This window comes from Dama dama, chromosome 5 (genome assembly GCF_033118175.1).
Source record: "Dama dama isolate Ldn47 chromosome 5, ASM3311817v1, whole genome shotgun sequence".
Taxonomy (NCBI): Eukaryota; Metazoa; Chordata; class Mammalia; order Artiodactyla; family Cervidae; genus Dama; species Dama dama.
Window position 1 is genome coordinate 22084889 of NC_083685.1, and position 15626 is coordinate 22100514.

The 15626-nt window shown below is 45.2% G+C and overlaps 1 protein-coding gene across 1 annotated transcript in view; it reads left to right on the forward strand.

Annotated features, from left to right (window-relative positions):
* TMEM132B (transmembrane protein 132B) overlaps positions 1 to 15626 on the forward strand; it is a 383545-nt gene that overhangs the window by 40543 nt on the left and 327376 nt on the right. The window lies entirely within an intron of this gene.

Sequence of the window (15626 nt, forward strand, 5' to 3'; positions counted from 1 at the left end):
CTCCTGTTGCAGCTTCAGGTATAGCTATATCCAGGGGCTCAAATAGTGTCATTGGGACTTTTTTTTTTCCTGCTTCTGGCTTTTTTTTTCTTTGTTGACTATGTTCCTGGGCATATTTTCCTCATGAGGTGTCAGGATAGCTGCTGATACATTCAGATTTGTATGCTCCCATCCTCCCAGTTCTGCAATCCTAGTGGAAAGAGAAACAGTCATCCACAATAGTTTTATCATTTCTCCTAGAATTTCATCAAAGGGGCCCAGCTAGGGCCCATCCTGGAACCAATCATTCTGCTTAGGAGGATGAAAGAGTGAAAGTGAAAGCTGCTTAGTCCAGCTCTTTGCGACCCCATGGATATACAGTCCATGGAATTCTCCAGGCCAGAATACTGGGGTGGGTAGCCATTCCCTTCTCCAGAGGATCTTCCCAACCCAGGGATCGAACCCAGGTCTCCTGCATTGCAGGCAGATTCTTTACCAGCTGAGCCCCCAGGGAAGCCCAAGAATACCGGAGTGGGTAGCCTATCCTTTCTCCAGAAGATCTTCCTGACCCAGGAATCGAACTGGGGTCTCTTGCATTGCTTTACCAACTGAGCTATCAGGAGGATAGAGAATGCCATTTGGCCTGGGTCACACACTGGCTGGTATCAGTCTCCCTGAACCCCATGGGCTTGAAGTGGGGGAGGAGGGCTCCTGAAAGAAAGCTGGGAGGGATGAACAGAGGAGGGGGACTGGAGCCCAGGCAGGCAAAAACAACAGATGTCTCCTGCGCAGTCTAAGGTATTTTGGGAGGAGAGGAGACACTGCAGATTTCCTGTAGTTTCTTTTTTTAATTGCTAGTTGTAGAACCTTTTTTTTTTTTTTTTTAAAATCTTACACGTGAGGCCAACATGTAAAGGAGAAGGATGTGGGGCTTTTCAACCTGCAGCTTCAGGGAGGGCGTGGGGCAAGTTCTCATCTGTTTGAATCAGTAGCTCAGTGCTTCTTAAAGTGTGGTCCCTGGGCTGGCAACTTTAGCACCTGGAAACCCATTAGACATGCAGATTCATGGGCTTCTGCTCTGGACCCAGGCAACCAGAAGCTCTGTAGGTAGGGCCCACAAATCTGTGGGTTTCTGCCCCCCCAACTTTAAAAAATTATTTTGACTGCACTGGGTCTTCATTGTGGCATGCAGTCATCTCCAACTGCTGCACATGGCATGTGCGATCTTAGTTCTGGGACTAGGGATGGACCCTGATTCCCCTGCATTGGAAGGTGGATTCTTTTTTTAAATTTTTTATACTGATATATTTTATTTCATTTATTTTTAATTGGAGGATAATTGCTTTACAGTGTTGCATTGGTTTCTGCTGTACAACAAATGTTAATCAGCTATAAGTATAGATGTGTCTTCTCCCTCTGGAGTGTCCCTCTCACCACCCAAGGTGAATTCTTAACCACTGGACCACCAGGGAAGTCCAGGAATTTGTGTTTTAACAAACCCTCCTGGTGAATCAGAGTATGCTAAATCTTGAGAACGACTTGATGTAGAATACAGAGGTGGAGCCTCTTTTGGTTTGTTGTTGGTTTGTGGCCTGTCCACACTGCTGCTTGACCCTCTGTCTTCCTTTTGTGAGTTATGTTAGTTTCCTAGGTTAGGCCACACTCCTTCCAAAGGCTCTGGTCCTTCCTGGTCTCTTCCAGCTTCTGGTGGTTGCTGGCATTCTTTAGCTTATAGACACATCATGCTAATCTCTATCTCTGTTGTCACCTGACCTTCTTCCTGTGTGTGTCTTTGTCTTCTATTTTCTTAACATTTTTTGCTTTTATTTGTTTGGCTGCATTGGATCTTAGTTGTTTGTTGTGGCATGTGAACTCTTAGTTGCAGCACATGGAATCTAGGCCCATGACCAGGGATCGAAGCTGGGCCCCCTGCGTTGGGATCATGGAGTCTTAGCCACTGGACCACCAAGGGTGTCCCTCTTCGTCTTATAAAGACACCACTTATTGGATTCAGGACCCACTCTAATCCAGTTATGACTGCATCTTACCTAATTACATCTGCCAAAACTGTATATCCAAATAAGGTCACATTCTGAGGTTCCAGGTGGACAAGAATTTTGGGTGGGGCACAGTTCAGCTGCATGAATTACTCAGTGAGCTTAGAAATGTGAAGTTTATACCACATCCATCCCTGAGAATGGAGTAGACAGAGCCTGACTTTAAATCTAAGCAGGAAAACTTGGGCGTATTTTTCTCAATAAAAACAATATAAATAACCTTGCACATTTACATTGCCCTTGTCCCCATGGTTTTTGAAATGTATTTTTTAGTGGTGGAACTCTTTTATCCCTGCAAAAAATATTGTGCAGGAACGTAGGCTGTAAGACACAGCGGTTCTGACTCTAGCCAAGTTAGGAGCTCAGCACACTCTTTGCCCAAAAGTATTTTCTAAATTCTAGGATTCCAGAGAACAGAATTTGAAAGCAATTGCATATATACTTTTTCTCAAAAAAAAGTAAAAAGACAAAACCTTTGTAACTCTCATAACAATCCCTGTTAATACTTAAAAATAGGCATATACAGGTTAAAACAGTTCAAATAGTACATAGTATATAAAGTTATAAAATGAAACTTCTTTTGTGTTCCTCTCCCCCCAAATTTAGTCTTTAAAGATATCATCTATGTGTCATTCCGGAAAAATCTTACATGCACGTGCAGTCTGTGTGTGTGTTCTATATGCTTTTTTATCTATATGAAGGAAGGCATAGTGTACACAGTTTTTTTTAGCTGCACCGCGTGGCTTACAGGATCTTAGTTCCCTGACCAGGGATCGAACCTGTGTCCTGTGCAGTGGAAGCTTGGAGTCCCAACCACTGGACCACTATTGTATTTTGATTAAAAAAATTCACTTCTATTCTAGAGCTTTTCCCCCAAATGCACATGATATATCTGGTTTATACTTTGTAATAGCTGTGTACTATTTCCACTGTCTGCATATATTATGATTTATTTAAAAAACCTCCCTGCTGATGGGTATTTACTTTGTTTCCAATTTTTTTCCACATTATACACAATGCTGGTGTGAACATCTTGGTCTTCTCATGCATCCTCACTCTCTCACAGTTCCTTTGCTAAAATCCTGCCTTAATTCTTTTTAGAGCTTCTCCCCAAGATTGTTTCCAACTTGAAGGAGATGGAAATTTGAAAGTGAGGTGGTCGCCTTACATTGTAGGTGCTTTATTACTTAAATTTCCTCTCCCAAGAATTTCTTCTTTAAAAAAAAAAATCAGCCTCCCGCTTTTCTAACTTTAACCTACTTCTCTTTTCTAGACAAATGCCTGTGATAGACAACCTCTGATCATGGAATTTTCCTGATGAATTACCAGCCAATAAACAAACATCTCCTGATTAGCTGAATTGTAAATTGGCTTCAGGAGAAAGTTTTAGGCACAAATATAGAATTGACACCTGCTTGCCAAGACAGACAGGGATGTTCTGTAAATATTGGGACAGGGTTAAATGTACAAAGTTACATTATGCATTTTTTCCCTCTCATAAATATATAAATAGCTCTCATGTTGTTCCTAAGGACTCAAGCTTGACTTCTTTGGGCAATTAATTAATTGAGGCATTCAGGCAAGTTGTTTTGTTGTTCTTTTCTGTTTTTAGAACTGGCAAAAGTATTATTATGGACTCCTCTAGTGAATGAGCAGATCTTTTTGATGAGAGTTACTTTAGTATAAGAAATCCCCAGCTTGGAGAAGTTGGGAAAATCTTTTTTTTCTTCAGAAGGTCTCAGTTTCTTCTTCTGTCAAATGGGTTGGTTATATCAGAGAGCTGACAAAACTTTTCCAGTTCGGCTGTTCCATAGCTCTTTGACGGTCATACTGACTTGTATGTGATATTATTGTTGGCTGTGATATTATTGTCTTTGGATGTTTTTGACTTAGGTGGATCAGTGTGTTAACCTTGGGAAAGGAGACTTATCTAGACCAGGAATAGGGTTATTAACTAAACCAAATGTCTGGTAAAAGTAGTTACTAGGCCTTTAGTCATTTAGGACTAGCTTTGGCTGTCTAGAGCAGAGGAAATCAAAATAATAAGGACTTAAACATGGGAGAAATTAATTTTCATCTCTTCCCACTGGTGTAGTGACTCCATGTATCAAAAAATCATGGATTCCTTCTACCCTTGGCTTTGTCATTCTAGGCTTGTGACTTTTATTCTCATGGTCACCTCATGGTCCAAGGTGGTTCCAACTATCACTTTCACCGTCCGGCCAGTGGCTGGAGGAAGCAGGTGTCCCTGCTAGTTGTTTCAACTCTCTTTGAGCAGTCATCTCAGAAGTCCCCCACTGAACTGATGAAGTTTTTTCACTTAGGACTCTATTCATGGAAACGTAAGCTTGTGTCTCCAAGTCAGGGGGCCCATCTCACACAGCTACCTCCCTAGGACTCTGGTACAGTTTTGGACAATAGCAGCCATTTAGTATGTACTTGTGGTTTGATAATTGGATTTTCTGCTAATTTAATAGTGTATTGGAATTTCTTTCACTGACATTATTATAGAATGATCTATAAGGGTCTCTGTCTCCCACAAGAGACCAATGGATCTTTGTAGTTGGGGATGCGGACACTTTCCCTGGAAGCCCCTTAGCAAGGTTTCTGGTACACGTTAGTCCTTTGTACATGTTTATTGGGCATGTCATCAGGCTACTTTTTAAAACTTTTTATTTTATATTGGAGTATAGTTGTTAACTATGTTGTGTTAGTTTCAGGTGTATGGCAAAGTGATTCAGTTATATTTATGTATATGCATTCTTTACAAATTCTTTTCTCATTTAGGTTATTACAGAATATTGAGCAGAGTTCCCTGTGCTATATAGTAGGTCCTTGTTGGTTATCTATTTTAAATATAGCAGTGTGCACATACCAATCTGTAACTTCCAGTCTATCCTTCTCGCCCACTTCTCCCAGTAACCATAAGTTCATTCTTCAGATTTGTGAGTTGTTTTGTGTGTGTGTGTGTGTGTGTGTGTGAGTGAGTGAGTCTGTTGGGTAAATAAGTTCATTTGTATCATTTTTTAAAAGAGATTTTACATATAAGTGTTATCATATATTTCTCTTTTTCTGTCTGACTTCACTCAGTTTGACAGTCTCTAGGTCCATCCATGGCATTATTTTATTCTTTTTATTCTATTTTATTCTTTTTAATTGATGAATATTATTCCATGTGTATTTCCATTGTAGCACATCTTCTTTATCCATTCCTCTGTTGGTGGACATTTAGGTTGCTTCTATGTCTTGGCTATTGTAAACAGTGTTGCAATGCACACTGGGGCTGTTTCTTAAACTAGCCCTGATCCTGTAGACTCCGGGATAAGAACATTTGTTGTTCTGTGACATCTATGATCAGGTGAGAACATTTCTTTCCTTTTGGCTTCAAGTTGGAATTATTTTCATGTTTCTCATACTGAATATGTAGATTGCTGTGATGTTGGTCTTGCCTTATCTGCTGATGCCGGATGTTGGGGCGGACCTCTTATCTGCTGTGGTTCTCAAGCTTTGCTGTGTAGCATCATCTCTTAAAAAATGTTAGTTGCTCAGTCGTGTCCAACTCTTTGTGACCCTGTGAGACGGTAGCCCGCCAGGCTTCTCTATGGAATTCTTCAGGCCAGAACACTGGAGTGGGTAGCTATTTCCTTCTCTAGGGGATCTTCCTGACCCAGGGATCAATCCCTGGTCCGGGAAGATTCCACTTGCCATGGAGCAACTCAACCCATGCTCTATAACTACTGATCCTGTGCTGCAGAGCCCACAGTCAGAACTGAAGCCCGTGCGCCCTGGAGCCTGTGCTTCACAACCAGAGAAGCCACTGCAATGAGAAGCCCGTGTGCCACAGGAAGAGCAGCCCCCACTCGCTGCAACTGGAGCTAAAGACCCAGTGCAGCCAAAAATAAAGAAATAATACGAAAAATAAACACCGCCTGATGCCATCTGTCTGCTCCCGCCCTGTCCTCCTGGCCTTCCTGTTCTTCGGAAAGGCCAGCTGAGCTCTCTGCCTTTGGGACTTTCGGATAGACTGTTCCTTTTCCTGTAATCTTTTCATGGGTGCCTGAGTTTGGTCCCAAGACAAAGATTAGGATGCAGGTAGGTCACTGGAGGGGTGATCACAGGCAGTGGGGGTGGAGACAGGGACGAGAGCACAGGTAATCACAGACATGCTGATGGGCAGATCACAGGGCACCTGGGGCTCACTGCCCCTGGGTGACTGGCTAGAACACACCTCCAAAAAGTCCCACCCAGCTGCAAAGGAACGGAGTTTTATCACCACCTCTCCACCCTTCCTGGCTGGAACTGCCCATATCAGGCTGAACGTGCTCCAGGGGCCAGGAGAGCCTAGGTAGCCAGAGAGGTAGGTGTTCGAGGCATAAGTCACCAATGTCTGGGAGCTGCCAGTCAGTGCCTCAGATGACCTCCAGGGGGCGTCCTGGGAATGCGCCTTTGGTTTGATAATCCCCACTTCAAACAGGCTTTCTTGGGACCTCAGGTTAAGTTCTCTCTCCTGGTATTCTGTTCAGTTTCTTTGTAGAACGTGATCTCAACTTATTAGTATAAGTAGGCGTGCTTACTTAAATCAAGTTCGCCTCCTGGATGGGGGCAGCTCTCTCCATTGCTGGTTGCTGTCTTCTTTCTGCTTAGCAACAATCTTGACACACAGCGTGGAAGCTTGGTGTATGTGGTTCAGTGAATCAGTCAGTGGTTCCAATGCCCGTTGATTTCCCCCCGAGTTGATCAGAAGGGCCGTGGCTCCAGAAGCAGGTTTCCATGTGCCAACGACCTAATCTTTTGCACGTTTCATCCAAGAATGAACAAAATTTTGAGATGCAGGAAGCACAGAGCAACTGCTCATATTTGTTTTTCAAAACCAGACTTGATTGTATTTGTATTTTATGCTCCTTCTTTTTCTTTTCTTTTTCCTGAAAGGATTGGCTTCTTAGAGTAAAGACTGGGGAATTTCTTGGAGGTTATTACATATTTTCTTTCACGTGGCTGCCTCTGTTTGTCAAAACAATCTCAAATTCGAGCTTTGCTTTCTCTGCTTTATGCAGTTTGGTTTCTTCTCCTTGTTTCTTCTCCTTCAAGCTTCGGGCTGTTCTGCTGAAGTTAATTCCCAGGAGCATGAAGTGTTGATTTTGTATTTGTTCATTTCTTCCAGTGTATTCAAAGAGCGATTTTTCTAAGTCCGGGGGTTCTGTTTTCTGGGTTTGATTTTTGAGAAAGATTTTGTTTGGAAAGTTCTAAACCTCAGATAAATGTATGGAAGAAAAAGATGAGAAAAGATGATTGAGATGTCTAAGATAAACGGAGGGTTGAGATCACAAGAGAATTTTATAGTTTTGCAGATCACTGTTGATCCGTTTCCTCAGAAAACACTGGCTATTTATTTGCATTTAAAAGTGTTGAGAATAATTAGAAGGAAGAGAATCTGGGAGTTGATAAGAAAAGGGGGGGATAAGGCAAATGGTAGACCTGAAGGAGATGAGTTCATTTCTTTGATAAGAAAATATCAGTTGAACCCCATCCAGTCCCAGTCCCTGATTTAGTGCTGGGAATAGAAGACACAGACCTTCATTCTCAAGAGAGTTTCATTCCCTGAAGGGAGACCAAGTTTCTGTCCAACATGGTATTATGGTAGCATGTGCCCAGAGAGAGGGTGGGAGGGCAGAACTGAGATGCCAGGCTTGGGAGGGTCAAGGAAGGCTTCTTGGAGGAGATGATGAATGGGCAATTCAGTCTTGTCCATTCAGGAGAGAGATAGAGGAGGGGGAGATGAGTTGAAGTCTCGGGCTTAGAAGTTGGAAGGGAGGAGGAGTGTGAGATTTATAAGTGTGGATGATTCAGTCAGGCGGGTTCTGATTTGCTCTGGTGGTGGTGTTCCAGTTGGCGCTAGTGGCAAAGAACCCACCTGCCAATGCAGGAGACATAAGAGACGTGGGTGTGATTCCTGGGTTGGGAAGATCCCCTGGAGGGGGGCATGACAACCCACTCCAGTATCCTTGCCTGGAGAAGCCCATGGACAGAGGAGCCTGGTGGGCTACCGTCCAGGGGGTCACAGAGAGTCGGACATGATTGAAGTGATTTAGCATATGCACTGATCTGTGTCCCCAAGGATAGACCTAAGGCTTTCTTGTCTTGGGGGTTGAACTGGGGTCACAGTCAGGATTCTTTTGGTTATAAAAAACAAAACTCAAGTCAAACTGCTTAAGGAAAAAAATAAATTAAAAAAAAAAGGAAAAAATGTTGAGTTCAGGCATGGTTGGATCCAGGAACTGAGGATGTTCCATTGGAGCTTGGTCTCTTTCTTTTAGTCTCTGGGCTCTACTTTTTTCTGTGTTCTTCTTACAGTGGCAGGGTAGCTGTGAGCAGCTACAGCCCACATCCTTGCCTTTCTGTAGGCCCATTAGAATATCATACCTTTTCCTCAATGATGCTAACGTCCTGGAATTGAGTGTGAGTTGGCCCAGGTGCACACACTTGAGATTCGGAGGTGGAGGTGAGGGAGAGCTACTGCTCTTCTATTTCTCTAGGCAAGTGTCCTAGTGGAGGTGCCTGGCTTTTGTGGGGGCAGTGTCAGCAAAACCACTGACTGCTCCTGAGGGGGTGCAGAGGCGGGCGTGGGGACCAATTTTGATGGGGTGGATTGTAGCAGGCATGGTGCCACAGCAGCAGCCTGTAAATTGTGACTTCTTCTGGACAGTAGTGGCTTCCTTGTGGTACTGGCTTCTGGATAGCGGCAGAGCTGGCGTGATTCTGGAGGTGGCAGCTGTGGTGGTGATTTCCCAGTTCAGCTGGTGGCTTCCACATCATCCAGAGGACAGTAATTCTTCATTCCCTGGATCCTCCAGGTGGCTCGGAGGGTCCTTTCTGAAATATTATTGTATAGAGCCTGCTTCTTCAACCTTCCCAATGATCCCTAAGCCCTTTGCTTCCCTCTAAGGAGTCTCTCTCCACTTCAGCTATTGGGAGTGATTCTGTCGTCTGCAACACAACACTGACCAACACGTTTAGTGGCTGCAGCCGTCACACTGGAGCTGAGGGAACGCACTCCACGTTGATTTGGGACTAAGTCTCTGTCACTTCCTCAGCGTCAGTGTAGAACCAGCTTCCCAGAATTGCTATTCTGATTAGTGGCACATTTCTCCGCTGTCAGCTCCCTTTGACAGGACGTGTTATTCGAGCTGACATCTTCCCAGGGCTCACCTGCATATCTCCTGGGCCCTGCTGAACTATCTTGCAGGCACCCTCATTCCCAGACCTTAAGAAACCTCCACTTAAATGAAACTTCTGGCCCTGGATGGTCGAGAGTCAGAGAGTAGGCATGAGTCCTTGACACCTTCACTTGAGGTCCAGGAGGCCATTTTTTGGGGGCAGTTGCCTCACAGCTTTCGGGATTTTAGTTCCTCAATCAGGAATTGAACCTGGAACCCCAGCCCCGGCAGTGAAAGCACCAAGTCCTAACCAGTGGACCACCAGGGAATTCCCCAGGAGACCATTTTAAAAAGTACATGCACCCTAGCTCTATAAACACACTTTCCTGGGAAACTGAAAGCCCATCTTTTCTGTTCAGAGGCCACTTACTGGGCCACTCAGCTCTCTTCCAGACCAGGTTAAGTTTCCACCTTGAGTCTCCTTGACTCCTCTGTTCTTTGCTTTCATGTGCTCGGCTCATTGTGCTTTATGATTAGGGATTGTGTAGTGTGATTACCTGGGGGACATCTGCTCCTCCCACTGGGCTGGAAGCTCTGAATGGCCAGGAAGGACCTTGGCAATGACTTAATCCAGAGTATGGGCCTGAGATACCTTTGCTGAATGAGTGATCCCATCAGCATGTGGAGGGGTGTAACCATCTCCAGAGCTCCCAAAGTAGCCAAGTGGTAGTGGGCTGGGATAGAGCAGTTTCTTTTAAAGCTGGGATTCTTGACCTATTTTGCACCTTGGGCCCCTTTGGTAGATAGGCAAAACTGTCTCAGGAAAATGTTTTTAAATGCAAGGAGATCAAACCAGTCAATCCTAAAGGAAATCAACCCTGAATATTCATTGGAAGGACTGATGGTGAAGCTGAAGCTCCAATATTTTGGCCATCTGATGTGAAGAACTGACTCATTGGAAAAGACTCTGATGGTGGGAAAGATTGAAGGCAGGAGGAGAAGGGGACGACAGAGGACGAGGTGGTTGGATGACATCACGGATTCAATGGACATGAGTTAGAGCAAGCTCTGGAAGTTGGTGATGGATAAAGAAGCCTGGCGTGCTGCAGTCCATGGGGTCGCAAAGAGTCAGACTTGACCTAGTGACTGAACAACAGCAACAAAAATTGAATCACAAAGGAAACTGATTTTATTGGAATCTAGATATCAAATTGGAGAAGGCAATGGCACCCTACTCCAGTACTCTTGCCTGGAAAATCCCATGGACGGAGGAGCCTGGTAGGCTACAGTCCATGGGGTCGCTAAGAGTCGGACACGACTGAGTGACTTCACTTTCACTTTTCACTTTCATGCATTGGAGAAGGAAATGGCAACCCACTCCAGTGTTCTTGCCTGGAGAATCCCAGGGATGGGGGAGCCTGTTGGGCTGCCGTCTATGGGGTCGCGCAGAGTCGGACATGACTGAAGTGACTTAGCAGCAGATATTGAAATATGAGTAAAAAGCAATTTAGTACATTCACAATCTTGTGCAATCATTACTGCTATCTAGTTCCAGAATTTTTCATCACCCTAAAGGAAACCCATACCCCTTAAGTTCTTCTTCCTCATCCCTCCCCTGTCCCCTTAGCAACCACTCATTTACTTTCTGTTTCTATGGACTTGCTTGTTTTGGACATTTCATATGGATGGGATCATACAACGTCTGGTTTCTTTCACTTAGCATCATGTTTTCCAGATACATCTATGCTATAGTGTGTGTCAGTACATCATTCTTTTTTTCCCTCTTACGACAACAACCATATACCATTAGCACTAATGGAAAACCAGTGTCCCTTGAAATAATTTGAAGGTAACAACTAAAGTACTTTTGTTGGTTACTTTTGTTTTATTGTTTTTCATTTTTCCTTCTATTTTCATTGTTTCTTTTCAGAATCCTATTATAATAGAGCCATGTTGAAAACCAAGACTCTGGAAAGAGGGTGTGAACCCTTCTTTGTTTCTGGGAGCTGAGCTGAGCCACGATGCAGTTTTGGGGAGGGTGGAGGGTGGAGGGCTTGGTACTCTTGCCTCCATCCTGCCTGTCAGGGAAAGAACCCCACCGAGCAACCCTAGCTCTCACCTTATCCCCCTGCAAGTTGATCTGATCTTGGTCACAGGAACCTGTGGTAGACACTAGCATCCTTCGGGTTCTGACTGTTGAAGGCATGGCCAGGGCACAGGTGGTGGAGAGAGCTCATCGCCCTCCAACTGGGGCCCCTAGTACCTTGTGGCCAGTGGGCCAGTTGCCAGGATGAAGGCCTTAGTGGGAACTGGTGCAGGTCATCACAGCCAGCCTTGGAGGGACAGCAGCCACTCCTTGAACCAAGAACCAACGTCAGATTGGAGCTGTTAGGTTCTTAATGAATGCAAGCACCCTGGCTCCTTGCTTACCCAGAGTGTGATGGGGACATGGCACTGGGCACAGGCCTCAACGTTGTGGGTTCTGCCAGTGTGCAGAGAGCCCAGGAGGTGGGCGTGGGGACAGGTGAGCAGGTGCCACAGACTCTCTCAGCCTCTGGCTTGCTCTGCATCGTGGCTTTGCAGGAGCCACATACCCATCCCACTGCCCTGCTCCCCAGCTGCTCCTCAAGATCCACGAACTCAGGATCTGCCTGCCTTGAGGTGCTCGAGTCGACTGGCCCAGATGGCCTGATGCAGGCTGGGGGAGTCATGAAAACGACTATCAAGGTGAGATATAAACTAGGATGTTTGTGTGCTGCCCCCACACGGCAGGGCAGGCAGAGGCAGGCCACTGACCACAAGTAAATGCGTTCTGACTGTGGGTGCTCTGGCCCTGGCGGTGACTGGTGGCACCTCTCCTGTGATCTAATTGGCTTTCTGCTTGGTGACAAGTGATTGCTCAGTATCGAGTGGAAATTGCTCTGCGCTGAATGGAATGTCAGTCCTCTGAGATCATAAAACCCCCATCGCTGTCAGTGTGAGCTTGGGGAGCGCCCGTCCTCTCTCCCACCTTCCCCACCAACCACTGAAGGAGAGCTTGTTTGGGGTTAGGGAGCAAGCCCTTCAGTGTAAATAATGCATAGGATTATGAATATGAATGGAGCCCTCGCTAAATCCATGAGGAAGTCGGCTTCCTGGGCTGCATTTCTTGCCCTGTTTATTAATATGCCATCCCAACTCTGATGCCATGTTTCGAAACAGCGTGCCAGTGTTATGATTGTGATTACTATTATTATTTGTGCAGCAGCATTTGGAAGCCCTTATTAAGTGATTCCCATTTGCTTCGGCATGAATGCACAGTATGCAAGACTTCAGGACAATTTCAGTGTCTTTAGCGCACACAGTGCCATTTAAGGAGGAAGCTCTGGATACCAGGGTTGGCCTCTGTGTACAAACACTGATTTTTCCATTTTGGGCTCTTTTGTGAAATGTTAAAGTGCTTTGATTCTGTTAAAGCAGAGTGGAGCCGGCTCTCAGGCGCGCTTCCTCCCGCCCTTTGTTCCCCTGGATGGAAGTGATGGATTTTGTGGTCTGGAGGAATCCGTCATTTTGGCTCCATCTGCTTGTTAGGCATCTCCAGTTCTCTGATATGATGGTGTTTGGGGTTTTAGAATTTCATCATATCTTGCATTGGGAGAGACGAGGTGAGTGGTGGAGGGGGCAGGGGACAGTATTTTGTACTTGTTTTAAGTTACTACCATTCCCACCACTGGATGGATATTTTTAGGAGGCATTAAGTCAAGTGAAGGGAATCTGAGAGGTTCCTTGCCCCTATGCAAGGACATGCCTCCAAATGCTGCTTGATTGCTGCCAGTGACAAGATGCTCACTACTAGAAAGATAACACATTCCATCAACGCTCAGATCTGATCGTCAAGCTTGTTCTTTTTCTTCTTTCTGTGTGCCCGTAATCATCCACCCCTTTGAACATCTACAGAGTAGCTCTGAAAAAGTCTAAGCATGCTTACCTATTTGACATTCTCTTTCTGCTGGTTTTAGGAAACAGCTCGCCTGAAACGGTTTGATACAAAAGGCTCTATCTAGTCCAGAACCTCCCAGGAGATAAGATTCTGGGGTATCCTTGGGGTTTCCCCAAGATTGTGCTTGTTCACAGATGATGAGATCTGAGCAAATCTATACCTCAGCCAGCCCCCTCCTGTCTGCATTCTGTTGAAAGACGTTCCTTGAAGATTTTGCAATGTGACTGACTCCCAGTCCTCATACTTTGCCCCTTTCCTTGATTATCAATTTTGGTTCTGGGGCCGTTAATGTACCTTTAATCCCATGTGACCAATCAGAGATCATGTTCTGGCCAATCAGAGTGGAGCCTCCTCCTGGCCAATCAGAGCACCGCATCTCCCCCAGCCACTGTCATTGGCTCTGGGATGGACCTGACCTGCTGGAGGAAATCTCAAAACCGTTTCCTGGGACAGTGCAGGAATGTGGTACTATGGTTTCCCCCTCTGCACCGCAGCACCCTTTCCCGCCCCCTCACAGAGGGCATGATGTAGGACCTAGCTCTTGCTTTTTCATTTCCTTCAGCCAATAAACTCCCTTTTCCTCTTAAGCCGGCTTGAGTTGGTTTTCTGTGATTTTGCAGCTCAGAAACGTCCTGAGGCACTTAAGTGCTTCAGGGCACATCCTTCAGCGTTACTTTGGATTTGCGCATTGATTCTGTGCAGCGGAAGACTTTAAAGAAAATCCCCACCAATATGATTTTTTATTCCCAGAAGCAAATCTTGGAGATAGTGGTCAGGAAGGAGAGTCAGAAATACCACCCACAGGCTTGTTGATACTCATTGCTAGTAGTTTAAGCAATGATTCTGCAATTCTGGGGCCCTTGTCTTGTCTTCCTTCGGGGGAAAAATTAGGAGCTGGTGGGAGACACATCTAAGAAAACAGAATCTCAGAAACACCTGAAGAAGCAGCTTTATGAGGGTAAACCAGATTAATTCCATCTTAATTCCATCTAACCCTTTTTAAATATCTTAAAGCTTAAAATGGCTATATCTAAGAGAAAAAAAAAAGAATGAAATCTCTGACTGGAGACAGTTATTGTAATATTTTAGGTAGGTTACCAAGGGCCATCAATTATTAGTTGCCAATGGCCCTTTACTACACTAAGTTTATTACCTTTATCTGGATTTATATAGGGTTTGATAGAGTTTATATGGCTAGATGCATAACAAAAAGCATTTCAGTATGCTTATGGCTTTGTGTCTGAGTGTGCCCCATGGAAGGGCTAATAAATTATAAATCAATGTATCTAGTCCACTTAAAGGTATAAACCCAGTAGATTCAGGCTGTTTTATTTATGTTTTGGGTTATACTTCAAGCTGGTGTTTTTTTTTTTTGTGGGAAGGAGCCTCACAGGGGAAGGGGCAGTGGAAGTAGGGGAGTGTCTGCTCAGAAGTTGTTAATCATCAGCTTGTACCATGATTCTCCTCCTCCCTCTGCCCACTCCTGCTCCCTTTTCTTCCTTCCACAGGTGCTGTCCCAGGGATGCACGCCAATAACCACCCTTCACTCTTCCCTCCATCTTAGTCTTCTTCCTGGAGAACCTAACCTGTGACATCTCCCTCTTTATAACCAGCTACCTGGCCCCCAGACTTCCTCCTTTGCCCCTCACCCTGAGGTCATGGAGCTCACAAAGGACTTAGTGACACATAAGTCTTACCTTTGCCCTAATCAGTGGTTACCAGTCTGGGGGCCAGGCAGATATTTAATCAGGAAATGTCTTAGTCAGTTTGGGCTGTTGTAACAGAATACCATTGATTGGGCAGCTTAAACAAGATTTATTCCTCACAGATCAAGAGGCTGGATGTCTGAGATCAGGGTGCTAATGTGGTTCTGGATGTCCACTTCCTGGCTTACAGACAGCCCCTTCCTGTTGTATTCTCATATAATGGAGAGCAGAGCAACTTCTTCTTAGAAGGGTACTAATCCTATTCATGGGGCTCTACCCTTGTGATCTGATCACATCCCAAGGCCCCATCTCTTCATATTATCAGACTAGGGGCTAGGACTTCAGCATACGAATTTCCGGGGGGACACAAACATTCAGTTATAACAGGAAGTATTACAAGTTGGGGTCTTAGTAAGAAGACTCTGAGACAGAGGTTAGAGTACAGGGTGTCTAATGGGGAGTGTCCCCCCTGGGCTGAGATGGTTGAGCTTTCACAGCCCTGCCCTCCATCTGTCACTAGCTGTAGGTTACCCTGGGGATGGGTACGACTTTGGGCTCTGTGACCTCAGGCCATGTGCAGCCCACACTCACAGCAGCTGGGGCCACAAGGCCCTGGTGGCAGTGGGATCTGGGCAACGTGTCCCTGTGCCCATCACAGGAAGTGAGGCAGGATTGAGAGCCATGGATGAAGTCCCTGATAAACTAGTCCTGATATTTCAGGAGCCTGCAGAAAACTGGCTCATTTACCTGC